The following is a 27,826-nucleotide window of genomic DNA, read 5'->3' as shown; positions in this document are numbered from 1 at the left end:
CTCACAAGAAAGAGATTAAAGGATCTGGGGATACCTGGGTCACTCAGTGGAGACCAGGAATCGAGTTATGCATCAGGCTACCTGCAGGGAATAAATAAATACCATCTTTTTTTTTTTTTTTAAGGGAGTTTGAAGGATCTATTTGTTCCACATTCTCACCAAATCTTGGTAGTTTTAGTCTTTTGTATTTTATCCATCCTGATGGGGCTGTACTGACATACTATAGTGATTTCAAATTTCTATTCTTGATTCCTAATGAATTTAGTTAAATATTTTATTTTTATTGTGACTTTTTAAGTTTGGCACCACACACACATACATATATATACATAAATACCATGTTGTTCAAATATATACAGATTAACTTTTAATATTATGTTATTACTTCTAGTTTAATTGAATTTTAATAAGATAATATTTCTGTTTTTAACATTTAACACTTACTGATGTTTAGAAAATGGGTCTATGCATGGCCAACAAGCACATGAGAAAATGCTCTGCATCACTTGCCATCAGGGAAATACAAATCAAAACCACAATGAGATACCACCTCACACCAGTGAGAATGGGGAAAATTAACAAGGCAGGAAACAACAAATGTTGGAGAGGATGTGGAGAAAGGGGAACCCTCTTGCACTGTTGGTGGGAATGTGAACTGGTGCAGCCACTCTGGAAAACTGTGTGGAAGTTTCTCAAAGAGTTAAAAATAGATCTGCCCTACGACCCAGCAATTGCACTGCTGGGGATTTACCCCAAAGATACAGATGCAGTGAAACACCGGGACACCTGCACCCCGATGTATATAGCAGCAATGTCCACAATGGCCAAACTGTGGAAGGAGCCTCGGTGTCCATCAACAGATGAATGGATAAAGAAGATGTGGTCTATGTATACAATGGAATATTACTCAGTCATTAGAAACGACAAATACCCACCATTTACTTCAACATGGGTGGAACTGGAGAGTATTATGCTGAGTGAAATAAGTCAATCGTAGAAGGACAAACATTATATGGTCTCATTCATTTGGGGAATATAAAAAATAGTTAATGGTAATAAAGGGGAAAGGAGAAAAAATGAGTCGGAAATATCAGAAAGGAAGATAGAACATGAGAGACTCCTAACTCTGGGAAACGAACAAGGGGTGATAGAAAGGGAGGTGGGTGGGGGGTGGGGGTTACTGAGTGACAGGAACTGAGGGGGGCACTTGATGAGATGAGCCCTGGATGTTATTATATATGTTGGCAAATTGAACACCAATAAAAAATAAATTAAAAAAAAGAAAATGGGTCTATGTGCAGAAAATAGTTAACATAGACTGAAATTAGTATAGAAAGACCTGTTTTATATAGGAATTTAGATTTTGGGAGGATTCCCATCATTTTCAAAACTGAGAAGAGCTCACTGTGACTAAAATGTTTTTTTACAAATAATGTTGCTTATGCAGAACACCTGTTTTCCTTCTGGGTTTCTGAAATTTTGGTATATGAGAGACAAAGGATGTTTGCATAAACAACCCTCAGTAAAACTCTGGGCACACAGTCTCTAATCAGCTTTCTTTATTTTGATATTTCAAATGCCTTGTCACAACTCACTGTTAGAGGAATTAAGTGTACTCTGTGTGATTTCACTGAGAGAGTTCTTAGAAGAGTTTGAACCTGATTTCGTCTCATACCCTTGTCCCATTGCTGTAATATATCACATTCCTGAGTAAGATTATGTGGTGATTCCTGTGAGTCTTCCCCTGACACAGTTGGTGTCAGAAGTGGGATGTGTCAGCCTAACCCTGACACAGTGAAATATGGTGAAAACATTGTTTGAAAAAGGAACACTTGAGAGGCACAGAATGATAAGTCCTAACTTCCTGGGTGTCTATAAGTCATCCATGGTGTGAAAAATCAGCTGAACTGCTGTCTATTGTTAAAGGCAATAATTATTCGTGGATTTGAAAATGATATATCCCCTTTAAGAGACTTGATGTCCTGTATTCTCTAGCAGTACATGGCCATTCTATCTAAAGTGAGAAGGAAAAAAAATGCATCCTGGGTGATATGTTTGATTGTTTTGTTTTTTTCTCCCTTCAGAAGGAGAAACATCCCTAAATATGAGCATGGATGAGCGAGACATGTTAAAGTCTGTTTTCTCTCTCCCCCCAAATGGGATTAAAAGGGTTAAATCAGTTTCTAGAGCTGTAGCAAAGCTTTAAGTGAGCCAAAGCGGTGATAAAAGGAACATCCTCATCATTTCTTTAGCCTAACTGCGTGCACTGCAGCAGGGCTCCTGCCCCTGTTTTGCATTCCCCTGGCAATTATAATCTTAAACTTGTAAATGTGGAATTTACTGATAGAAGTTTTAATGAATTTACAGCAGCATAAAAAGGAGATTTTTAACTGCTTGTATTTTGCAGTTATTGCACCTGCTTATATAATTTAAAAAATTGTTCTAAATTCTTATAATTTCATAAATTCTAGCGAGATCATCACAGTCAGGGGAAGCAACAAAGTAAATTGGTAGTGGGACACAGATCTTTTGCTTTTTGTCACTGGTGGGTTGGTTGCAATTTATTTTAGTATTTAAAAGAAAACATGTCTTTATAACTGATGTTTTTGGCTCTGATTCTGGTCTATTATTAGAGCTTCTGAATAAAGGGAGATACATGTGTCAATCTCCAAATGGAGATACACTTTTGATGTTGTATAACAGTTATAGATACTAATGAGCTCTTATTAAATTAGATAACTGACCCATAGAGGCAGATAATTTTCTAATTTTATGTGCATATTTTTGAGTGGATCAATTTGGACTCTAACGCTGATGAGACAAGAGGGCTCAGGAAATCCTTGCTTGTCACCTGGACTTGGAACATAGTGTCTGGCCCTGTAGAATTTTGACTTTGTGGCTGCTGAATAAAAGCCACTGGCTTTTTTAAAAATCTGAATTCAGATACTAATTGCCTGGACCTGACTCTAAGCTGAAACCCAGTATTTCCTGTTATGAGCTGTTTTGGTCTCAGCATGGATTTTGCTGAACTGAAGGCAGCCATGGGCTTAATGAGCAAAACTCAGATATCAAGACTGCTGCAAATTTAGGATCCCCCTGTGTGGGGCCATAAACCATGAAAATATCCTTGATGCTGACTGGACCATCTGTGTCACATACAAATGCCGACCGGAAAGGGCCTTTTCTCTGATAAAACTGTCTGATATTGAGTTCCTGATCAACTTTATATTTTTGAGACTGATTGCATTCCTATTCCTAGCTTGTGATCTCTGCCAAAAGCTGCAAGTTGGGAGGAGAGCACATCATGGTGACACCCACTCCCTACAGATGAGACTCTTGCCCCACCGGAGGATGTCTCACTGCTGTTGATCAGCTGTTTGGTTTTCCTGATTAGTTGCAATGAACTTGTGGCTTGAGTCTACTTCCTGTACCTTTCTTCTGGTGCAAACACTGAAGTAAGGCAATTTTATTATTAAATAATAATAGGGAAGGGGTGGTTTTTGTGTAGGCTTCTCCCTGAGTAGAAGGGAATGGGAGGTTGTATAAACTAATTTCAAAAATGTTTGAAAATGCAGCACTTCAATTTAATTTCTAAACATGATGTGCCTTTGTGATGAAATTGTAGAAAGTGTTGTTTTGTTCTGCTTTGCCCTGAGAAAATGCTTGGACCCTCTTGAAAACAACCCTTCTAGATGAGTGATACGGGTGAGAGTAGGGGATAAAGTAAAGACTGTAAAGGCACGATTGCTGAATGGACACATTTTGATAAAAACAACACAGCAAAAGCAAAAACCCCAGAACCTGGGCAGGCACAGGGAATGGAAGGATTAACAATCTGTTTTTCAAAGCTGTTCTGGAAGTTTATCTGTCCTCCCTTCCTCCCAGAAAAGAGAGAAAAATCCCTAGTGATTTTTCAGTCTGCTCTGAGCATTTTGATGTAATCTTACTGCTAAACCCATGATCACACTTGCCTAGGAGACAAGGGGGATTGGCCCTAGCGCTTTGGACACAGGACACTTCTGGTTGCAATCCACATTTGTGAGGAGGATGAACTGGTGTCAGGGACAAGCTGAAGTATTTGGAATGGAGAGCTTCAGGCTGTCCTTTTGAAACCAATGACTGAATTGAATTGAATTAATAGAATGTTAGGGTAATATAGTGGAGGCCACATCAGGGTCCTTGTTACCTTATACTGCCTGATGAATATACATCCTGCTGGGAGGACCTTAAAAATGATAAATTCTTTATTACAATGTGCTGGATATGCCCTCTGTCACTATACTTCTTGCATGTGTATCCTGACTATCTTGACACTGCCTCAGCTCTGGAAGGTATTCAGGTCAACTCCAGTTTACTGGCCAGAGTTCTTCTGTACCTAAATTGATGCCCCAGGCCAGGTAAAAAAATTAATGCACCAACTTTAGAAGTATGCCATTTGGCTTTTTAAGATAGGCTTTTATGGTAAATGGGATTTAACTGAATAAATCCATGACCCTTTAAAAGTTAAAACTGAGATAATGCTACAGTTTGGCGAATATTTGATAATTTTGCTGTAAATTGCCTTGGGCAGAGGGTAAGGGGTGGATTGTGCAGAAGAGTTGAAACAGCAGAACTGAAACTATCCTCAGAAAAGCCTACTTGCGAAATTGGTTCTAGGCTGTGGTCTGTTAACTTAGATTTCAGGCCGATTCCTGACTGATAAAAGTGGTTCTTATGCCTGCACTGTTTGTACAAACAATATGGTTTCTGGTGAACACCTGCTTTCCTCCTATGAGTTTAGAACTTTGGTGTGTGATAGCCAGAGGGTGCTTATATCACCAACTCCCAATAAAACCCTTGGCTGATGAGTGTCTAATGAGACTAGTGACATTTCACACATATTGTCATTACTAGGTACTGGGGAAATTATGTGTCCTGTGTGACTCCACTGGGAGAAGACCCTTGGAAGCTTGAACCTGATTTGCTTGGTACTTTATTGTATGTGCCTTTTCCCTTTGCGAACTTTCTTGTATAGTAGTTGTTTCCCAGGGCTGCCAAAACAAAATACCACACACAGCATGGCTTAAGCAGCAGAAATTTGTTTTCTCACAGTTCTGGATTCAAAAAATCCAAGATACTCAGCTATTAGAAATGACAAATACCCACCATTTGCTTCAACGTGGATGGAACTGGAGGGTATTATGCTGAGTGAAGTAAGTCAGTCGGAGAAGAACAAACATTATATGTTCTCATTCATTTGGGGAATATAAATAATAGTGAAAGGGAATATAAGGGAAGGGAGAAGAAATGTGTGGGAAATATCAGAAAGGGAGACAGAACGTAAAGACTGCTAACTCTGGGAAACGAACTAGGGGTGGTAGAAGGGGAGGAGGGCGGGGGGTGGGAGTGAATGGGTGACGGGCACTGGGTGTTATTCTGTATGTTAGTAAATTGAACACCAATAAAAAATAAATTAAAAAAAAATCCAAGATCAACATGTTGATACAATTAGTTTCTCCTTAGGCCTCTCTTCTTGGATTGCAGATGGTGGTCTATTGGCTGCCTGTTCACATGGTTGTTCCACTAGGCATACGCTCTTTGTCTTTCTTTGTGTCCAAACTTCTTCTTATAAAGATAATTGTGATTAGGACTCACTCTTATGGCCTCATTATAACTTAATCACCACTCTAAAGTCCCCCATCTCCAAGTACTGTCATATACTGTAGTCATATAGGTGTTTAGGGCTTCAATATATGAATCTGGGTGTGGGAGGACAGTTTAGCCCATAACAGTAGTCTCTTGCTGTAATAAATCATAGTTGTGAGAACAAATAACTATACCCTGAGCCCTGTAATTCCTCATAGTGAATTATTAAACCCGGTGGTGGTGATGGGGACTCTCAACAAAATCAATATATAGTCATTTTTTGCAAATGCTCTATGTGACCTTAGTCTGAAAAAAAAAAAAATGTTCCCCAGTTTTTGGTGTAGTATTCCATACATGTAAGTGTTATCAAAGTTTGTTGATCATGTTTTCACTTTTTTTTCTAGAATCTTTTTTGATTCCTTCATTTTCATTTGTCTCTGCTGGTTTTATTTCTTTTTTTTTAATTTTGTTAATTTAAATTTAATTTGCCAACATATAGTATAACATACAGTGTTCATCCCATCAAGTGTAAGGAGTTTCTTTTTTTAAATTTTTTTTATTTATTTATTTTTTTTTATGATAGTCACAGAGAAAGAGAGAGAGGCAGAGACATAGGCAGAGGGAGAAGCAGGCTCCAAGCACCGGGAGCCCGACGTGGGATTCGATCCCGGGTCTCCAGGATCACGCCCTGGGCCAAAGGCAGGCGCCAAACCGCTGCGCCACCCAGGGATCCCAAGGAGTTTCTCATGGTTTGTCTCCCTCTCTTATTTTTCCCACTCAGTTCCCCTATCTGCTGGGTCTCTATCACGTTTTATTTCCTCTTTATGTGTCCTGCTATTTTTGCATTGTGTATTAAGGACATAGCTGAAAAATTATTTGTATCAATTCTTCATAGAAAAGCAAGTTTGTTTTTCTCTTTCAAAGTACCTGTAGATACTGAATCTAAATCAATTAATCCAATTCAAGATTTCCAAATGATCTAAAGTTGCTTTGCTGTCACTGAGGACTGGACTACTTCTAATTAATCCTTAATTCTGGGATGTACCTTTCAAGAATCCAATGTTATTTGTCATCCAAATCCTACAAGGCTGTCAATACCTCCAATGTACTTCTCAAGCATTCAACTTTCTTCACTCAATTTAAAAAATCCCCCAGAAAGACAGCTTCTCAGTTTATTTCTCTGAATTTACATCTTCCCTTGGATTTTGTTCTAAGAATGCTTCATAGTCTCCTAAGGTCAGGATAGGCTTATATATTTTATCAAGTACCTCTGATCACCCTCTGATGAGTAGGTAGATAATTCCAAACTAACTAGTATGAAAGTGGAGGTCCTCTCTAGCCATCATTTCTCATTTATCAAATATTACTATACTTCTACTTACTTTGAAGATTTCTATGATGATGGTCAAATTAGGTGTTTGATAAAGCCCTTTGAGAATTCTCTTGGCTGTATAGCTCTACATCTTCACACTCCTTCTTTTCTTCATTTGATCTAAGAAGATCAAAGAAGTAAATCTGTTGGGAAAAGCCATTTTTTTAGTAACTCTTCTTTTGAGTAAATGATACATTTATCTACCACATTGACATTGTGCTGTTAGAAAAATCCATTTAGCCTGATTTACTAAAATACTTCTCATTTGATCTGAGATCTATGTTTTCTTAGAAGATTAATTCAAGCTTTTTGTCTTTCTGCAAGATGACTATAATCTGTTTCTCTCTTAATAAATATCTCCCTAAACCTTCTAATATATCTCATATGAAATACTACACATAAACATACTAAATTCTACAATAATCTAACAGGAAACTGTAACATTTATAGATACAAATTGTGGAAGCTGCTCTGGAAAGGACATATTCATGTAGACTCTTGCATCCAAATGTATTTCAGAATGTCCTCAGATTTGTTATAAATGGAAAATTAAAAATATAAAAGCGTAGACAGCAGTGGTGGGGAAAGTGTTTTCAAGGAAGCATAGGTGATACAAGGTACACAACCTTGGAATAATGTATTACCAAAAAACCTCTATGACCAGTAGTAAGCCCCAGGAAGAAGAGAGCTCTAGACCTCTAAATTATTATTATTTAGTTCATGGTTTGTCTTTATATGCTAAATTTATCTACTGCAGTGTTTCCAAAAACTGGCTTCATATTAGAGACTCTGACCTTTAAAGGCACGGTAATTGCCAATTAATTCAAACTTTGGTCATGAGAATCAGGCACATGTTTTATTGTTATTGGTTTTTTTTTTTTTTTTTTTTTTTGTCTTTAACTCTGTAGTTCTTTTGTTTGTTTGGGCTTTGTTTTCTTGTTTTTTAAAGATTTATTTACTTATTTCAGAGAGAGAGATTGAGTGCATGGGGCAGGCAGAGAGAGAGGGAAAGAGAATCTCAAGCAGACTCGCTGCTGGTGGGAGCCCAAGTCAGGTCTTGATTTCAAAACCCTGAGATCATCACCCTATATGATGCCCCATAACTGTGCAGCTCTAATAAGCATGCAGGGGTGAGAACCACTAATTTAATGCTATAGTCATGAGAGGTATCACATTACTCTTGATAGTACACAATTTATGATATTGAGTGATAGAAACATCATTAATAAGAGAAATATGGGTGTCTGGGTGGCCCAGTTAAGGGTATGACTCTTGGTTTGGGCTCAGGTCCTGACTCAGGGTTGTGAGATCGAGCCCCACATGGAGCTCCATGCTGAGCATGGAGTCTGCTTGAGATTCTCTTTCTTTGCCCTTCTCACTTGTGTATGCTCTCTCTTACTCTAAAATAAATAAATAACTCTTTTAAAAAGTAAGAAAAATAAACATGAGATAAGGGGTTGAGTGGAACAATGTCTATGAGAAAAATGAATGGAGAAGGTAGCTTTAGCTTTCCCACTTAAGATAAGAATAAGAATAGTCCATAGGAAATGCCAGATTAATCTATAATTTTGAAGTTTCTCTGCTTCCTGGAAATATAAGGATAGTGAAGTTGAGATAATATCTCCACAACCTAACTAATCTTTTCAGTGAAATTTTCCCTCTATGGTGTTTGTTTTGTTTTGTTTTTAATTAGAAGACTCTTAACTATAGAGAACAAACTGATGGCCCCCAGAGGGGAGGTGGGGGGAATAGGGGAGATAGATGATGGGGATTAAGGAGGGCACTTATAATGAGGTGATGTATGGAAGTGTTGAATCACTCTATTGTACACCTGAAACTAATATTACACTGTATGTTAACTACCTGTAATTTAAATAAAAACTTTTTTTAAAAAAGATTTATTTATTTATTTATGATAGACATAGAGAGAGAGAGGCAGAGACACAGGAGGAGGGAGAAGCAGGCCTCATGCTGGGAGCCCGACGTGGGACTCGTTTCCGGGACTCCAGGATCACGCCCTGGGCCAAAGGCAGGCACTAAACCTCTGAGTCACCCAGAGATCCCTAAATAAAAACTTTTAAAAAGGAAATTATCAGAGCTAATCTAGAAAAATTCTTCAATTTTAGATGGAGAGACTATGGATCAGAGATGGCCTGTGCAAGGCACACAATGAGGCAACCTCATTGCTAGCTACAGAACTGTGTTCTCTCAGGATGCCTGGGTGGCTCAGTGGCTTAGTGCCTGCCTTTGGCCCAGGGTGTGATGCTGGAGTCCTGAGATGGAGTCCCACATTGGACTCCCTGCATGAAGGCTGCTTCTCCCTTTGCTGTGTCTCTGCCTCTCTCTCTCTCTCTCTTTCCCTCTCTATCTCATGAATAAATAAATAAAATCTTAAAAAAAAACACCTGTGTTCTCTCAAGACTACTCTGTGCTTACCCTATCTGTTATACTTTCCTCCTGCCACATTGTCATTTATATTCTTTTTTCTACCCAAAATTCCTTCATATCTTTCTCTTTTTTTAAGATTTTATTTATTTATCCATGAGAGACACAGAGACACAGGCACAGGCAGAGGGAGAAGCAGGCTCCATGCAGGGAGCCCGACGTGGGACTCTACCCTGGATCCTGGGATCACGCCCTGAGCCAAAGGCAAACACCCAACCACTGAGCCACCCAGGCATCCCTTTTACTGTAGTTTCTAAGAAATATCCAAAGCTTTCCTTCCTTTTCCTAGAGTCATAGTCTTAAAGTTCACTTTATCTCAGTTTTCCCAGTATCCTTTATCCTGGGTCAGTAGTATTTTTGTTTTACTTTTATAGAAATACTTGTAAATAGTTTAAAATACCAAATAATTTATGAAGATTTATATTGAAAAACAGAGTCCCCTCATTCATTCATTCATTTCCAATCATAATTCTTCCTCCTGTGGCACAATCACTTGGAACTATCTTAGCTTTTCCTTCTGGTATTTATTTTATATTATGTAATGACTTAATTTTTATTTCTTAATTTTTCTGTTTTACATAATAGGTACTGTAATCTGTATTAGTCAGGGTTACCCAGAGAAACAGTACCACTGAGATATATATTGCTATTCATATTATTATACATGTTATTTTATTATATATAATTATCATATGTTATATATTATTTGCTATATATCATTCTGTTTTACACGTATAAATTTATTATGAAGGATTGAATAATGTGATTGTGGAGGCTGAGAAGTCTTAAGATCTGTGGTTGGTTAGCTGGAGACCCCAAAGAATTGGTGGTGTAAGTTATGGTCCAAGTCTGAGTTTGAAGACAGAAGACCAATGTTCATCTAAAAGACAGGCAGAGAGAGCAAATTCATTCTTACTCAGCCTTTCTATTCTAGGCAGGCTTTCAATGTTTGGCTGAGTCCCACCTATTTGGGGAAAGCAATTTGTCAGTCTACTGATCTGAATGTTAATCACATCTGATTATGCTAAGTAGAGAGCAAATAATGTGTGCCCTATCTATATCTATCTATCTATCTATCCATCCATCTATCATCTTTTTATCACCATCTATCATCTATCATCTTTAAAGTGAGATTCATATCCTTTATTCAGTGCTATCAATACCATTGGGTTTATTTCACTCTAATCCAGTTATACTACCCTAATGCCCTGCTTTATCTCCTTCACAGAGAGGCATGATTCACTAAGGAAATATTTCTTTTTCTTCTGGTTATGACTAATAGCTCTTGGCTTTGGAGTATATTTACCCAGTAAGCAATACAAAACTAGATAAAGAACCTCAGTCCCCAAAATCAGTTTACCAATTCTGTCTGCAACACCCACTCTTGCTTTTCAGGCTCGTGGAAAATATTAGTAATTAATAAAACTCCATTTGACAACAAATTATCATTGTAATGTGTTAAATTGGAAATAACTGATGAAAATAAATTAATAAAAATAAATATATTTTTCCATTGCTCTGTGAAAGAAGCCCAATAACAAACCCAACAAATCTCCTTAACTAGTACTGACCTTGTCTTATGATTTTGTTTGCCAGTGTATTCTTAGCTAAAAAATAGCTATTCTCCTTGAACATGATTAATTCCATGTTTGGGAGTAGGAAAAAAATCAATTTGGACTTAGAGTATATTATTATTGCTAGAAGGAAGGATCCTTTCAGGGATGCCTACTGGGAGGTGGGAATTGTTAAGAGAACAAAGGAACCATATTAAAGGGGCTCATAGTGGCTGAGTATGACAATTTTCAATTAATAATGACAGAAAAAGCCCTCATAATTAATGGAAACAAATTCTGTTCCTGAAAGGCCTTGACTTCATAGTGAAATTTAAATGTAAGGAATTAGCATAAAGTATATTATATTGATTGCAATACAAAAAGTAGGCGGTATTAATTAGATGCATAAACTGTTTCTTCTATTAAGTATATGTTTGCTTATAAACTGCAAAGATGTGCTTGCTTCTCTCAGAGTAATAGGGAATGACAAATACGGAGGTGGGGCTGTTAATTATGCAAATAATCCCAGAGAAGTTAGTGGCTACAACAAAAATAGAAGAGAAAAATTAGTCCCAAAGCCACATGAATATACAGGCAGAGAAAGGGTCCTACAGTGTATTTCAGTTTGGTGTACTAGCTGAATGTTCTATACAGACCTGACCATATAGACTTGATCCTTCATATAGTATGAAAGAAATCTTTGGAAAGACTTACTGAATAGAATTACATACAGATAATACATCTTATGTTGGTTTGTTTGTTGTTTCTGTCCCAATATCTTATTGCAGTAAAATATACATAACCTAAAATGTATAATTGTACCGTTTAAGTGTTTAAGTGTACAGTGTACTGGCATTAAAATATATTCATGATGATGTACTACTAACAATACAATCCATCTCCAAATTTTCTTTTTATTTTGTACGACTAAAACTATGCACATAAACATTAACTCCCCATTCCCCTATTTTCCCCCATCCTCTGGCAATCACCATTCTCCTTCCTGTCTCTATGATTTTGACCACTCTGGGTGTCTCATATAAATGGAATCATACTGTATGTGTCTTTTTTTGAGATCGGCTTATTCCATTTAGTATAATATTCTCAAGTTTCATCTGTTGTAGCATATGTCAGAATTTCCTTATTTTTTAATATTCCATTGTCTGTTATACCATGATTTGCTTATCCATTCATCCATCAGTGGATATTTGGGTTAATTCCACATCCCAGCTATTGTGGATTATGCTGCTATGAACATGGTGTATAGACATCCATATCTTTTTAATAAAATCTAAAAACAGGCAAAATATTGGATTATGTAATAATCACTAAAAACTTAGAGCAGGCATAATTTTGGAGAAAAACTAGGTTTAAAAAAGACTTACATTGAAAGAATGGGCCCAATAAATTATTGATGTAACAAAGGAAGTTTATACTTGAAAACAAACCTTGAACTAATGATTAGTGACTAGCGAATTTGCCTTTGGAGAATCAACGAGATCTAATGAGCCAACAAAGCATCAGTTGGTTGATAATACAGAGTTAATAATCACTTTGGCTTGGGAATTTATTGTACATCTACTAGGTCTCTAATTGTTTAATCTCACTAAAATATCAAAATAAAAACTACTATAAGCATTGGGAAGTATAAAACAGGAATAGAAAGGATGATGACAGGGTGTTGAGGATTTAAAATAGCTTTAAGTATCCATCTAGTAGTATGTTTCGTAATCAACATATTTATATTTGCTATCTCTTATTTAAAGCAGCTAAATGTTCAAAAGAATCTTAATATTCAGTTTGAATTTTAGTTTAAATTCTTTATGGAGATTGATTTTGTTTAGATTACAGGCAGGGACTAAATGCCAAAGAAAAATAGTTTGAAGTTGAGAAATTGCTTTTACAAAATTTGTGGCCGCTTCTCATTAAATTAATTTTAAATTCCAAAAAAAAAAAAATAATAATAATAATAATAATAATAAATAAATAAAATAAATAAATTCTGTAACACCAGTACTCAAATTTCTCTATGATTTTTTAAAAGATGTGTTATCCACTAAAGAATAGTTTTGGTTCCTGGAAGGTGATTGATACAATATCCACTTAGAATATTCTATTATTGCTAGACTGCAAGGATTCTTTCCGAGATGCCAGGGAGAAGGGCAGGTAATACTCCCTCTTGGATTTTAAAGACTCTTCACTTTGCTCTCTCCTGATTTCTGTCAACACACTACCTAGATATCCACCAAAAACCGGAGCCCCCCCATTATAGCCAGAACCATTCAGAAACCTTAGATGTCATCAGGCCTAACCTCACATACAATGAAGAAACTGGGTTGTGACCAACATGGAAATAGTTTACTGAGACTTGGTGGAGTCGGTAGTTATACCCACATTGTTACTGATTCCACATCAAATGCTTAAGCTATGCCTTTGTACTTTTGTTTTTTTGTTTGTTTGGCCTATAGTCCATGCTTGTCTTCCAGCTCTGTCTCCTACCCAAGCATTTGTCCTTCCATCCATTTTGCTGTCACACATGCCTTCCAATTTGCATTGATGACAGACTCACAACAGGTTCTATGAAAGGAACCCACGTACTGAAGTAGCAGAATTAAAAATGATTTCTTTTGCTGCTAAGATTTTAAGCTTCCTATTGTCAATATTTTCATGAACTGAGATACCCAGATCTAATAGTGGAGGGAATGCCTTTAAATGCCAGCCATGGTGGCCACTGACATCATAAAGCTAAAATTTCTAACATTTTCTCCATGTCACTAGTGCAAGATGGTTTGTACACTGTTTGCATTCCATTATTTGAGTTCTCAGGCAGTTGAAGAGGGAAATGTCACTTTTACAAATGATTATCTCCTTGCCGCCACACAAAATGGCCAGTTGCTGGCTTTTTGTATGTTTTAAGAGAATTCCTTATGGTGAATATTTCAACTAAGTAAAAATGTCAGAGCTGTGAAAGACACAGGTTATTCTCAAACCACCAAAGGAATTAATGATGGCCCCTCTCTGCCTGGCATTTAAGGATCCAGGTTCCTGATCCTAAAATCCCTTGCCTTGCAGCTTACCTTCCAAACATGGTCTCTCTCTCTTCATGTGTGTATCTTTTTATTTATTTTTTTAAAAACTTTATTTATTTATTCATGAGAGACACACAGAGAGAGGCAGAGACATAGGCAGAGGGAGAAGCAGGCTCCTTGCAGGGAGCCTGATGCTGAGTTAGGGACAAATGGGGGTAGGTAGGGGGCCATGGAAGCAGGCTCACAAAATTTCCAAAAATGCTGAGGTGGAAGGAAACTAGAGATAAGGGAAGAAGCCAGACCACCCTGCCCTACATGTGGGGAAGGAGAGTGTCTTTCTATGATAGTCATCTCTGACCAACAAAGAATAACCAGACCCCAAAGAAGAAGTAAGGCTTATTAAAGATGTTATCACTAGTCCTTAATCAATTGTGATATCCAGTAGGTAATGTTAAAGGATTTAGGACCCCTGATTGGCTTCCAATAAAAGATCAACCCTATAAGCCCTCAGTGGCAACCCTGTCAGGACCCATCTCACTCCTGAGAGCTTCCTGTGTCTTTACTTAATGAACTTCTGTCCCTTTACTCACTCTCCTGTGTTCACAATATTCATTCTTTGACTCCGTGAGACAAGAACCAAGCTCTTCTTTATCAATGCGGGATTCGACCCCCAGATCCCGGGATCACGACCTGAGCCAAAAGCAGACGCTCAACCACTGAGCCACCCAGGCATCCTTCACTGTGTGACTCTTGAATCCACCCTCCACAGAGTGGCCAGAGAAACCTATCTCAGATGTTCAGTAAATATGCCACTTCTCTGTGACAGCCTGGCAGAAACATGGTACCATCCAGGAACTAAAAATTAAGTTCCTTAACTCAAAAGATTAGTTCCTCTTTTTTAAAGATTTTATTTATTTATTTATTCATGAGAGAAATGGAGAGGCAGAGACTTGATCCCAGGACCCCGGAATCATGAACTGAGCCAAAGGCAGACACTCAACCACTGAGCCCCCAGGTGTCCCAGATTAGTTCCTCTTTAAACTGTTCCCCATATAGCTCTAATTTCATAATCATATCACTGTATGCCTATACTTAACACTCTACCAAATACTGAGCTGTTTTTCTTTTTTTTTTTTTTTTTTTGAGCTGTTTTTCTTTCTCACACATAACACACAGAGAAAAATAGTATGTACTTCTCAGGATTGTTTCAAAATAAGGTGTATGAAGAACTTAGCACTTGCCTCAAGGAAAGCCCTCAATAAACAAAAAAAAAAAAAAAAAAAAAAGGAAAGTCCTCAATAAAAAGAACTTTTGAAAATTAATTTTAGAGTTAATTCCATATGGCTTCCCTCATTTTGTTTCTTCCTTCTCCATGTGCCCTCAACTTCCCAACATCCTTCCCCTTTTCTGATTTTGTTAACTCTGACTTGCCCCCCATGATACCTTTCACAAGTCATCTCCTCCAAGAACAGATGCCTATCCTCTGTATGGTGCCCCAGACCCAGCTTTAGCATTGCAGCATAAACTCATTTTTCTGAAATTTTCTCTTTTCCATCTGTCTTTCTCATTGCTCTGGATTTGCCCTGAGGACAAGAAGGAGGACTCACTCATTTTGCATTCTTGATATTTAGCATAATAAATGGCACTTGATAAAAACCCAGTAATTTTTTTAATATAAGATACTACTAAAGAAAAGATACTTTAATTACGCAAAGCCCACAACAAGAAAAACTAAAATTATTGCTAAAAATATTAACTTATAACACACAGCATAGTCATTGTGGAATGCATGGCAGGTATTGTCTTTTCTTTTTTTATTTCTTTCTAATTTTTATTTATTTATGATAGTCACACAGAGAGAGAGAGGCAGAGACACAGGCAGAGGGAGAAGCAGGCTCCATGCACCGGGAGCCCGACGTGGGATTCGATCCCGGGTCTCCAGGATCGCGCCCGGGGCCAAAGGCAGGCGCCAAACCGCTGCGCCACCCAGGGATCCCTGCCACCCAGGGATCCCGCATTGTCTTTTTTTTAACCAAATGTCTACTCTGACACAGTGCAGAACCAAGTGTGACATATGAATGTTGTAGCAGCCCTTACATGGGCATTCCTCAAGTTCGGGGTATTTTGAGATATTATTTGCTGTTATTTAAATCAGAGTATCAGATATAAATAAATTCAAAATCTGGCCCCAAAACTTGCTGTTTGAAACTGGGAATGGAAGGAGCCAAAGGAATACAGACTACATTTTTTTAAAAGCAAATAATAAATAAAAGAATGAAAAGTGTTTTTTATTGCAAGTAATAGAAAGACTCTGGTTTAATCTCTGAAATACATTTAAAACCCATAAATAGGAAACGATTGCATACTTCTGACCCAGTCTCATCTGATTGCCTGACTTGCTACTCTAGTAAATTGGATATTGGTTAATTGAATAGTTTATCAATCTGCAAACTGCATTCAAGTTCAGATGCTCTTTAAAATGTAATCATTCTAGATAAATACTGTTGCGGTTTTCATTTCAATTTTTGATCACATCACAGTAATATGATATTTTCTCATTACATTTCACTATAGATTGTGCCTTGACATTATTTGCTAAACTTGCTTACCAAATGCTTCTTTCATGCAATATTCCTTGCAAAATGTACATTTTGTCAAAGTGGGAACTTGGAGTGCTTTAGACTAGGTGGCATACTTTCCTAATCAGAATCTATTTTGAAGTCCTCAAAATCAGCATGGATCAATGGAATACAAAGCATACAGAATAGCAGTCTATAAGGTTGACCTTTGAAATTTGTTCATTTCCAAAAGTAAATTTGGTCATTGAGATCTTAAAATAATCACGTTTACTTTTTATTCCAATAAGGATAATAGAGATGACTTTTCCAGCAACATAAGAAAATACAGGGTGTCTCTTGGAAAATATTGGGTATCATCTTGTAAATTCAGGTAGTCATTTAAAAGAATTTTAAACGTCGTTGTAAAAAAAAATTTGCAGTGTGATTAGCAATATAATACCTGAATTTGAAATGCTAGTTGAATTAAATTTACCTTTCATTATTATAAAAAACGGAATATGTTAAAAATCAAATATGTATTTAAGAAGTTAAAAAAACGGAAGCCCCAGTGGCTCAGCATTCTAGTGCCACCTTCAACCCAGAGTGTGATCCTGGAGGCCCTGGGATCGAGTCCCACATCGGGTTCCCTGCATGGAACCTGCTTCTCCTTCTACCTGTGTCTCTGCCTCTCTCTCTCTGTAACTCTCATGAATGAATGAATGAATGAATGAATGAATAAATCTATCTTAAAAAAAAAAGAAGTTAAAAAAAAATCACCAAGACTCTCATCCACTTCTCCCTGTGTACATATGTGTTTTGACCTACCAGTATTCTTCCCTCTTTACTAGTCATGAGCCATTAATAAATATTATGCAACAAACCATAACAATCCATCTATTTTCAATTCCATCAAAATCAAGTTATAGTGTCATCAAATTAACAATTTCAAGAAATGTGTATTTTCTTTTTGAAGAAAGCATTAAGGCAGAAATTATAAAGGAAAAATCCCATAGATTAGACTATAAAATCTTAAGATACCCGTAAGGCAAAAACAATGTTAAGATATATTTCTCTGGTCAAAATCTATATACATTTGCTGCTTACTTGGCTTTCATTCCTTCCTTCCCAATTTTTCCTGGTATCTTATTTTCCTTCAGGTATGCTCCCCTGTCCCACAGAGCTCATTCGCTTTGAGACAAATTGACTTTAAATCTAAGAGCGCACCCTGATTTATTTAATTCACGCAATACTTCTAATTATTTAGCCACTGCAGTTATTAGGAGTGACCTAAGTCAGTCCAAATTAAGTTCAAGTCTTTGTTTAGAACTCTAGAAGATGCTCTCCCTTTCTCTGGATAGCATAAAGGTTGATGTGATGCCTACAACTCCGGAAACCACTTTACTACCATGAGGGCAGCCCACCAGAGCACAAGTGTGACCCGTAAAACAGAGAACATCTGAGAATTCAGGCAGAGATTCGGTAAAATGATAGCTGAAATCTACTCTGCCTCTGGGCTCTCTTGTTGTTTTTGTTGTTATGTGAACCAGGAAACTTTCAGTGTTAAGATGCTACTGTTACTGTAAAAAAAAAAAAAAATGGGTAGTTTTAATCACAGAAATTGATAGCACAGTTCTGGAGGCTAGAATTCTGAATTAAGGTGTCAACAGGCTGGGTACCTTGGCCGTGAGGAAGAGTCTGTACCATGCCTTTTGCCGAGCTTCTGATGGGTCCCTAACGATCCTTGGTGGTCCTCCAGTTGTAGAGATATCATCATGATTTCTTCTTCATATGGTGAGTTTTGCAGGGGGAGGGTGGAGCACAGCTCAACCAATAACACTTCCTTTATTGTTTAAGCCAATTTCAAGTTTTTCTTGTTACTGACAATTAAAATCACCCTAACTAAAGCCAAGGGAGAGCCCTTATACACACGGTCATCTGCTGGTATTTGAAATTCCTAGCCAACCACAAAACAAGCCCGTTCATTTCCAAATTAGTTAATCATCCTCTGAACCACAATGTCACTTTGGAATACATTTGCAAAGTGATTCTTCCAAGGCTGTTTGATCCTTAACCGTTTGTTTCTCTGTCCACACAGTGAGGCCAAAAATTTAACTGAAATTAATCCTGTGGCTTGACAGCAGCTTCCCAGAATGAGCTCTAGAGTATTGACTATATTATACACAAAGAATATTGGTGGTTAGCTCACCCTCCCTGCTATAACCGAAGACTAATCCCTCCTCTTCATGTTAGGCCTGGTATCCTGAAAATGTTTATTTCTGTATTCAACATTAAACATATGATGAATTAAAGTAGTATAAAAGTATAAGAGGGAGAAAGAGCAAAGGACAATATGTAGTTATACAGAAGACCTGGGTAGAGTTTGGGATGCTACTGAGGAATATCCAATAGGAGAGCATTTTGGAAAGCTTGTTACAGAATTGTCCTTGGAGATGTGTCTTCTGGTGGATTGTCACACTTGAGACTGCAGTATCTTAGCTGTCATGCTTTAAAATATTTTATGCCCAATTTTATCCTTTCAGGTCATACTTTAAAATGATTCAAATTTTATTTTCATTTTTTTTATGATTTTATTTATTTATTTGAGAGAGCATATGAGTAAGGGGCAGGGAGGGGAGGGGGAAAGGGGGAAAGAGAAGCAGATTCCCTGCTGAGCAGGAAGTCAAGGGCTAGATCCTCAGGATCCTGAGATCATGACCTGAGCCTAAGCAGAGGCTTGAGGACTGAGCCACCCACGGGCCACTATTTTTACTTTTTAAGACATATCAGTTAAAAATATTTCTTTCAATTTGAGATCGATTGTCTAATGGATATTTAAAATCTTATAGTACGTTTCCCCTTATTTACACCTCCAGGAAAAAGAAAGTACAGTAATACTGTACCAATTGTTATAGAAAAATGAGCGATTTACTGTTTGCTAATCTTAGCGTATTCATTTATAAATGGCATAAGGTGAAATATGAAAAGTGCCAAGAATGCTTCTTTCACCAGTTTTGTGGTTAGTGGTGATTTTTTTTTTCTTTTTTGTGGAAAAAAGAATTTCAATGTACTCTGATGAATCTAAGAAAAAAAAGATATTCTAATTTCATAGAGAAACTTCTGGAAATCCTGCCCATCGGTAGAGGACTGACCAGACTCATACCCCTTCTTTATTTTGTGGTAGAAAATGATGGATGCCATCTTTGTATTAAGTTCCTAGAGTTCTTGAGCAATTGAAATGCATTAGAAGAAACTCATGAAGGAAACCTAGTGTTCCTAAAAATAAGGGACTGACAAAAATGCTGACCATATTGTACATTGTTTGTGAAGGAAAACCTAAGAATATAAGGATTATAAACCGGTGAATTACATCATCTTTTGCCCTTTAGTGATACGACTCTGGTAGAACTTGAAGAGAAGGAAGTGAGTTTTAAAGTATGAAGCTATTGCATTTGTTTACAAATAAATAAAAATGCCCTGAATTTGATAGCAAACGTAGGAGGTTTTTTTTTTTTTTTTTCTTAACATTTTATTTATTTATTCATGAGAGACAGAGAGAGAGGCAGAGACACAGGCAGAGGGAGAAGCAGGCTCCACGCAGGGAGCCCGACGTGGGACTCGATCCCAGGACTCCAGCATCAGGCCCTGGGCTGAAGGCAACGCCAAACCGCTGAGCCACCCGGGCTGCCTGCAAATGTAGAAGGTTAAGCTAATTATCAGAGTGATGGAATTCACATGAATTGGTGAATGATTAGATGTCCCAGGTAAATGGATAGAAGATTTTCTGGGTCTCTGATTGGGTGGCAGCATTATTATTGATGCCATTGAACTGCCCTGGAGAATATAGAAAGAAGAGAAGGCTTCTTTTATTGGGGGATGCGCCCTCGGCACAGATTGTTGATTGCAATGAATCCCTGAGACATCCAAATGAATAGTAGATGAGCAACAGTTTCCAGTTCTTTTTTTTTTTTTTTTAAGATTTTATTTATTCATGAGAAACACAGAGAGAGAGAGATTGAGAGAGAGAGAGAGATGCAGAGACACAGGCAGAGAGAGAAGCAGGCTCCATGCAGGGAGCCTGATGTGGGATTCGATCCCGCGACTCCAGGAACGCGCCCTGGGCCAAAGGCAGGCGTTAAAACCGCTGGGCCACCCAGGGATCCCCAGTTTCCAGTTCCAAATTGAGTTACAGGCTGGTTTTCTTATGGCATCACTCAGAAGAACGTCTAGTACTGGTCCAAGAGTAAGCAGTGGCATGAATATATTGGCACGACATTCTATAAGGCTATATAAATAAATGTTACTTTTTACTTTTTATTTTGGGGACACAAGTTAAATACACAGCTTTCTAAAGATCTTTTCTCCAGATTCACTGGCTGAAAAATTTTTTGGACTGTAATCTAGGGACTTTTCAATATGCTTCTTAGATGATTCTGACAGACTGTCAGGTTTGTCAACCACTGATATAGGGCCATCTTCCCCAAACTTTGATCTGAGAAAAAGTTTGGGGATATTTTAACTGATATTCCAACAGTTGGATCTGTCAAACAAGCTTGTGAAATGCCACATACAAAATCTCTTCCTTAGAGTTACAAATAAGCATGAGCTTGGTAAATAAACGAGAAATCTGTTTAATGTGTTTAATAGTTAAACTTCATTTTAAAAGGGACAGTTTTTCTTCATACCTATTTGTATCTTTGGAGGAATCTTTTTTTTTTTTTTTTCCTTAACATAGACCTGGAAAATACTATTTTAGACATGATCGTCATGTAGTACTTTAAAATTACAAAATGTTATAGGTCAATTATATCTCAACAAAGCTGGAAAAAAATAAATTACAGATGTAAGAAAGAAATGTCTTCTGCTTGAGATTTTATGGTTTTAAGTTTTACATTTAAGGTTTGTCTACTATTTTGAGCTTATTTTTATATATTATGTGAAGTATGAATCAAAGTTTTCCTTTGGTGTATGTATGCCCAATTATTCCCGCATCAGTTTTTGAAAAAACAAAAAAACCCTTTCTGTATTGAATCACATTGTAGCTTTGCAAAAAATCAGTTGTCCATGTATGTGTGATTATCTTATTATTTATTAATATGGTGCATTACATTAATGGATTTCCTAATAGCGAACGAACCATGCTTTCTGAAATAACTTCCACCTGTTCATTATGTATTATTTTGTTAACACAGATTTTTATTTTTTTGCTAATACTTTATTTAGTTTTTTCATTAATATTCATGAAAGACATCGGTCTGCATTTTGGATTTTGTACTGTCTTTTATACATTTAATTTTCAGTGGGATATTTGACTTAGAAAACAATATAAAAGCTTTTATTAATTTTCAAAGACTAAAAATTTTGCATAGATTTGGAATATGTTTTCCTTTTGGAGGTTTGAGAGAGACCCATATGAAAGTATCTCAGTCTAGCATATTTTGGTGGGATAATTTCTTCATTTTTTTTTCTTTTTTATAGATTTTAAAAGTATCTTTTTCTTATTGGGCTAATTGTGGTAGACTGGATTGTCTCAGTAAATACTCCAGTTGGGTAGATTTTCTCTTTTTTTAAGATATTATTTATTTATTCATGAGAAACACAGAGAGACGCAGACACAGGCAGAGAGAGAAGCAGGTTCCCAGCAGGGAGCCTGATGCAGGACTCCATCCTAGGACCCCGGGGTCATGACCTGAGCCAAAGGTTGACACTCAGCCACTGAGCCACCCAGGTGCCCCTGTCATCTAGATTTTCACATTTATTTTTACAGAGATCTTCACATTGTTCCATTTTGAATTTTTTCTACTTTCATGTACATTTCCTGCCTGCCATTCTTTATATTAGAATGCAGTTTGTGCTTTCTCCTTTTTGATTATCTGATACATATTTTAGTATTTTTAAAATGTGCTAACTGAAATATTATCTCCTGATTTCTTCTTCAATAACTTCTTTCTTGTCTTTAATATTTCCAATTCTTTTGTTTGGTTTACTTTTTTGCTCTTTTTTGTAGATTTTTGAGTTAAGAATTTAATTCTCTTATTTTTAATCTTTTGCTTTTATTGAGTGATATATCTGAGGTTATGGTGTTTCTTACAACTGTTTTAAATGTACCCATGATTGTATATATGCTATTTCACTATTTTAATTCTTTTCCACATGTGTAATTTGAATCTGTATTTCCCTTTTCACTTAAGTCTTTTAAAAGTATGCTTTTTAATTTGTTTTGTTTTTTAAATTTCCAATTATACTAGGTCTTTTGAAAACTTTGTTCAATTTTTTTAATTTTCTTGCATTGTGATCAAGGTGTTTTGAAAATCTTGTTCCTTATGAAATGTACAAAAGCATTTACGTGTGTTGTATGTGGGCATATGTGTGAGACCTAACAAGTGGTCCATTTCTTTTTTTTTTTTTTTTTTTTAATTTTTATTTATTTATGATAGTCACACAGGGAGAGAGAGAGGCAGAGACACAGGCAGAGGGAGAAGCAGGCTCCATGCACCGGGAGCCCGACGTGGGATTTGATCCTGGGTCTCCAGGATCGCGCCCTGGGCCAAAGGCAGGCGCCAAACCGCTGCGCCACCCAGGGATCCCAAGTGGTCCATTTCTATGAATACTTCCATGCCCAAAAAGAGATCAATTCCCTATTCTGATATGTGTCTACTGGACCTAATTAGCTAATCATGTTTTTTAGAGCCTCTATGTCCTTACTTACTTTTACTCTTTTCATTTGTTTTGTACTCAGAATGGTATGTTAAAATCTCATATTACAAGCTTTTTTCAATATCTCCTTATGTATTCTCTATTTTTTGCTTTATAGACATGTTTTTTTTTTGCTGTTTGATTCATATATATTTATTTGTATTTATAAATCTATCATTGTGAACTAAGGTTCCTTAGATTAAAATATATTCTGGGATGCCAAAGTGGCTCAGTTGGTTTAGCATTGGACTCTTGATTTTGGCTCAGGTCGTGATCTCAGAGTTGTGGGACTGAGTCCCGAGTTGGGTTCCTCTCCCACTGGCAGGGAGTCTACTTGGGATTCCCTCTTTCCCTCTCCCTCTGCCCCCAACCACATGCTCTCTCTCTCTCTCTCTCTTTCTCTCAAATAAATAAATAAATATTTAAAACAAATTCTTATTTGCTATATTTATTGTATTTTGGCTTAAATTCTCGTTTTTCTCATTTCAGCTTTCTGACCTCTGTGCTTTTAATTCTATTTTACTTACATACCTTATCCATCTGTTCATTTTAGCTTTTTAAATTAACTTTGTTTTAAATATTTTTCTTCTATATGGCATATAATTCAATCTTGGGGTTTTTGTTTTGTTTTGTTTTTTTGAGCTGCAACACTTTATTTGTAGGAGAATTAAGCCTTTACACAACTATGGCCATTACTTCTATTTTAGTTCCTATTTTTGTTTTATTTCATGTTATGTTATAATTAATATGTGGACATTTTTTCCTTAGACATAGGGTTAATTTAAATATAAGCTCTCTTCTATTGTTTCACTTTTCCTTTTCAGTGACTCCAGTTACATCCATGTGAGATCTTTGCTTGTCATACTTTCATCATCTGTTTTCTTAACTTTTTTCTTTGTTTATCCCATATTATTTTTCTCACCATATTCCTTTTTTTCTTGTTTTACAGTTTAAGACAGGACTATTTCATTGTTTCCTTTTTGAAGTACTCTATGGTCATATGTACATTAACTTCCTGCTCATCTTTCTTTTCATCAACTTTCTGAGATTTAAATTTTTTTCTTTATCCCATTTTTTATTCTTTTGGCTTATTGCCAGCTTTCTTTAATCTTTCCTAATTGAATTTAAATCTGTTCTTTCTTGAATACCTTAAATTATTTTTTCTTTCTTTCTTAATTTCTTTCTTAATGCTTTGTGTTATTGATCCATTTTTCCTTTTTAAAGGATTTTTTTCTCTAAGATGGTAGCAGGAATGTTTCTAATTTTATTTCCCTCCTCCTCCTCTTCTTTATATATTTAATGTATCTTGTTAAAGATCAGTTCGGAAGTATAATTTTGGAGGATCTTTATCCTTTCATCCTTCTACTGAATTATGATTAACAAAGTGTTATAATAGTTCAGGTGAACAACATATTGATTCAACAATTCTATGTATCGCTCAGTGCTCACCACAATACTTATAGTCACCATTTGTCACCAAGCAACATTATTACAATATTATTGACTAGGTTTCCTATGCTATACTTTTCATTTTTGTCACTTATTTATTTTATAACTGGAAGTCTGTACTCCTTAATTCCCTTTATTTCACACACCCACCTTCTTGCATACATTATAACTTCTATTAGTTTGCAAGGGCTACCGTAACAAAGTCCCACAGATCCTGGGGCTTTATAGAAATTAACTTTCTTACACCTTTGAAGTAGTGTAAGTATACTCTAGGACTTTGTGGCATAGCCGTCTGAGATCAAGATGTCAGCATATTTAGTTTCCATTTAAAACAATGTTTTCTTCCAAAATGTAAAATTGTCTTTGTTATTATAGAATCTTTGAAAAATGCGATAAATTTAAAGAAAAGCATTCAGATAATCCAGAACCCCACTGCCCAGAAATAAGTGTCATGAAAGTGTTGTTACTCTCAGAGATTTTATATTCTTCTATTCAATGGCACTTTTTTTTTAATGGCACTTTTTTTTTCCAGATTTTATTTATTTATTCATGAGAGATACATAGAGAGAAAGAGGCAGAGACACAGGCAGAGGGAGAAGCAGGCTCCATGCAGGGAGCCCGATGTGGGACTCAATCCCAGGACTCCAGGATCACACCCTGGGCCTAAGGCAGGCGCTAAACTGCTGAGCCACCCAGGGATTCCCTTAATGGTACTTTTGAAACCAAATTTGGATATGCTAAATGTAGTGCTTTTCCTTTTTAAGAAAAAAATCCTGCTTTTTCCATTTGACATTACATTGGGTACATTTTTCATGAAAGAATATATATTTTAAAACCATGATCTATAAATATCTTATATATTTATTTATAGATCATAATTTATTTAACTTTTCTCCTTTTTATTGATGATAGAAACTTGTTTTTCACAATTTCAAATAGCATTGTGATGAACAAATTCCTATACAAAATTCTTATTTATCTATGATAATTTTTAGTTAATAAATACCCAAAAGTGGAGCAGCTGCCTAGAATTTGATTAACATTGCAAGTTTAAAAGACCTAGGGGCACCTTACTGGCTTAGTCAGTAGAACGTGTGACTCTTGGTCTAGGGGTTGTGAGTTCAAGTCCCATGTGGGGTATAGAGCTTACTTAAAAAACAAAATCTTGGGATCCCTGGGTGGTGCAGTGGTTTAGCGCCTGCCTTTGGCCCAGGTGCGATCCTGGAGACCCAGGATCGAATCCCACATCGGGCTCCCGGTGCATGGAGCCTGCTTCTCCCTCCGCCTATGTCTCTGCCTCTCTCTCTCTGTGTGACTCTCATAAATAAATAAAAATTTAAAAAAATAAATAAAAAATAAATAAATAAAATCTTAAAATAAAAAAATAAAAGATCTAAATAATAATTGTCATCAGATAACAGGGCTCCATTGGATCAGGAAGAGGAATAATTCTACATGGGCCACCTTCCATGGCTAGTTAGCATGGTAGTCAGGAAACACTGGGCCTTAGTCACTTTTTCTGCTCAGTGGTGGGTTAAAGACACCTGCTGCTGATGTCCTTACCCCAGTCTTGGCTCACTAACCAGTCTACCTTCCACTTTCTCTCTTTAAAAGTTCTTGATTGTTTCACGTGTTTTTCTAGGGTTTATAGTTGTAGTTGTAGAAAAGAGCAGTGGAAATTGGTCCATATTCATTGTTACAGACCACAAATCTCATCTTTCAACTAATTTTTTCTGAGCTTATACATACGCTATACTTTTTCTTGTGCTCATCTTGAATACTCCCACACTATCTCACAAACATGACAGTATATGTCAAACAAACAATTCCTTAATTTATAGATGCAATCAACTTCATAAGGCATAAAATCATGTTTTTATCTTTCTTTTGTTTTTTTCTGATTTACCTTTAAGAAATATGGACATAAGGACTTTTTCTCCAGGACAGAGCATAGAAGTATGATGATTTAAGCAATCTGACAGTGCTTTGACGCTGTTCTTTAAGGAGGACATTTTCTATCAAATAGCAAGGGCTTATTAACTCTAAATGGAATAACATCCTTTCTGCTTTTTTTCTGTGTACTTTGCCTCCTGGGCAGTTCTCCAAAGTTTCCAACTTGAAATATCTCTGCAGAATAAGTAAAAGAATACAATGTTCAGGGCTTGTTTCTTTCCTACTCCTTCTCTGGCTTTCAGATGAAGCCTTCAGCAAACCCTAGTCCTTCCTTATACTTCCTTTGACTGGAGTCAGAGAGTGGCCCACTGTGCATAATATGAAGATGTCTGAAAACAGCATTTATGATACTTTATGAGCAAGGTTGGAGATGACTAGCACATTCCATTTAGAGGAAGAATGGTATTGAAAAGAAGTGACTCTTGAAGGTAAAAACAATGTGGTTCTCTCTTTTTAAAAATATTTTATTTATTTATTTGAGAGAAGAGAGAGAAAGAAAGAGAGCATGAGCAGGGGAGGAGTAGGGGAGAAGAAGCAGGCTCCCCTTGAGCAGGGAGTCCAATGAGGGGCTTGATTCCAGGACTCCAGGATCATGACCTGAGCCAATGGCAGATGCCTAACCAACTTCCCTACCTGTAAAATGGGGAATATTATCCTCCATTTCAGAGGAAATATTAGGATATATGTAAGAAAAAGACCATAGACACAGGATGGACTTAATAGTTACAGCTATTTTGGTTGTTTGTAAAACCACAAGAAAGACATACACTCAGAATAGCCTAGTAGAGTTACCAACATTCCTTCCTAAATCCCTCCAGCCTAGGTATGTTGGGTCCTTGACACTTCCATTTGCCTCAGCACAGCAGAGTATGAGTAAGAATCCTGCCCTGAACCCAGTGGTCCATAAGCTAGTATTTGTTTATCCATACGAACCACATTTTTTCTTCTCACTTGGTATGTTGTCAGAATTTCCAGAAGAACTGTATATGTCTGACATTCACACTATCTTTGCTCTCTACACGTAAAACTGCCATATGGGGGTGCCTGACTGGCTGAGTCAGAGAGCATGTGACTCGATCTCAGGGTTGTGAATTTGAGCCCCACACTGGGTATAGAAATTACTTAAAAATAAAATCATTAAAAAAATAA

Source organism: Canis lupus, chromosome 19 (genome assembly GCF_003254725.2).
Source record: "Canis lupus dingo isolate Sandy chromosome 19, ASM325472v2, whole genome shotgun sequence".
NCBI lineage: Eukaryota > Metazoa > Chordata > Mammalia > Carnivora > Canidae > Canis > Canis lupus.
Note: the sequence above shows the minus strand (reverse complement) of the source record.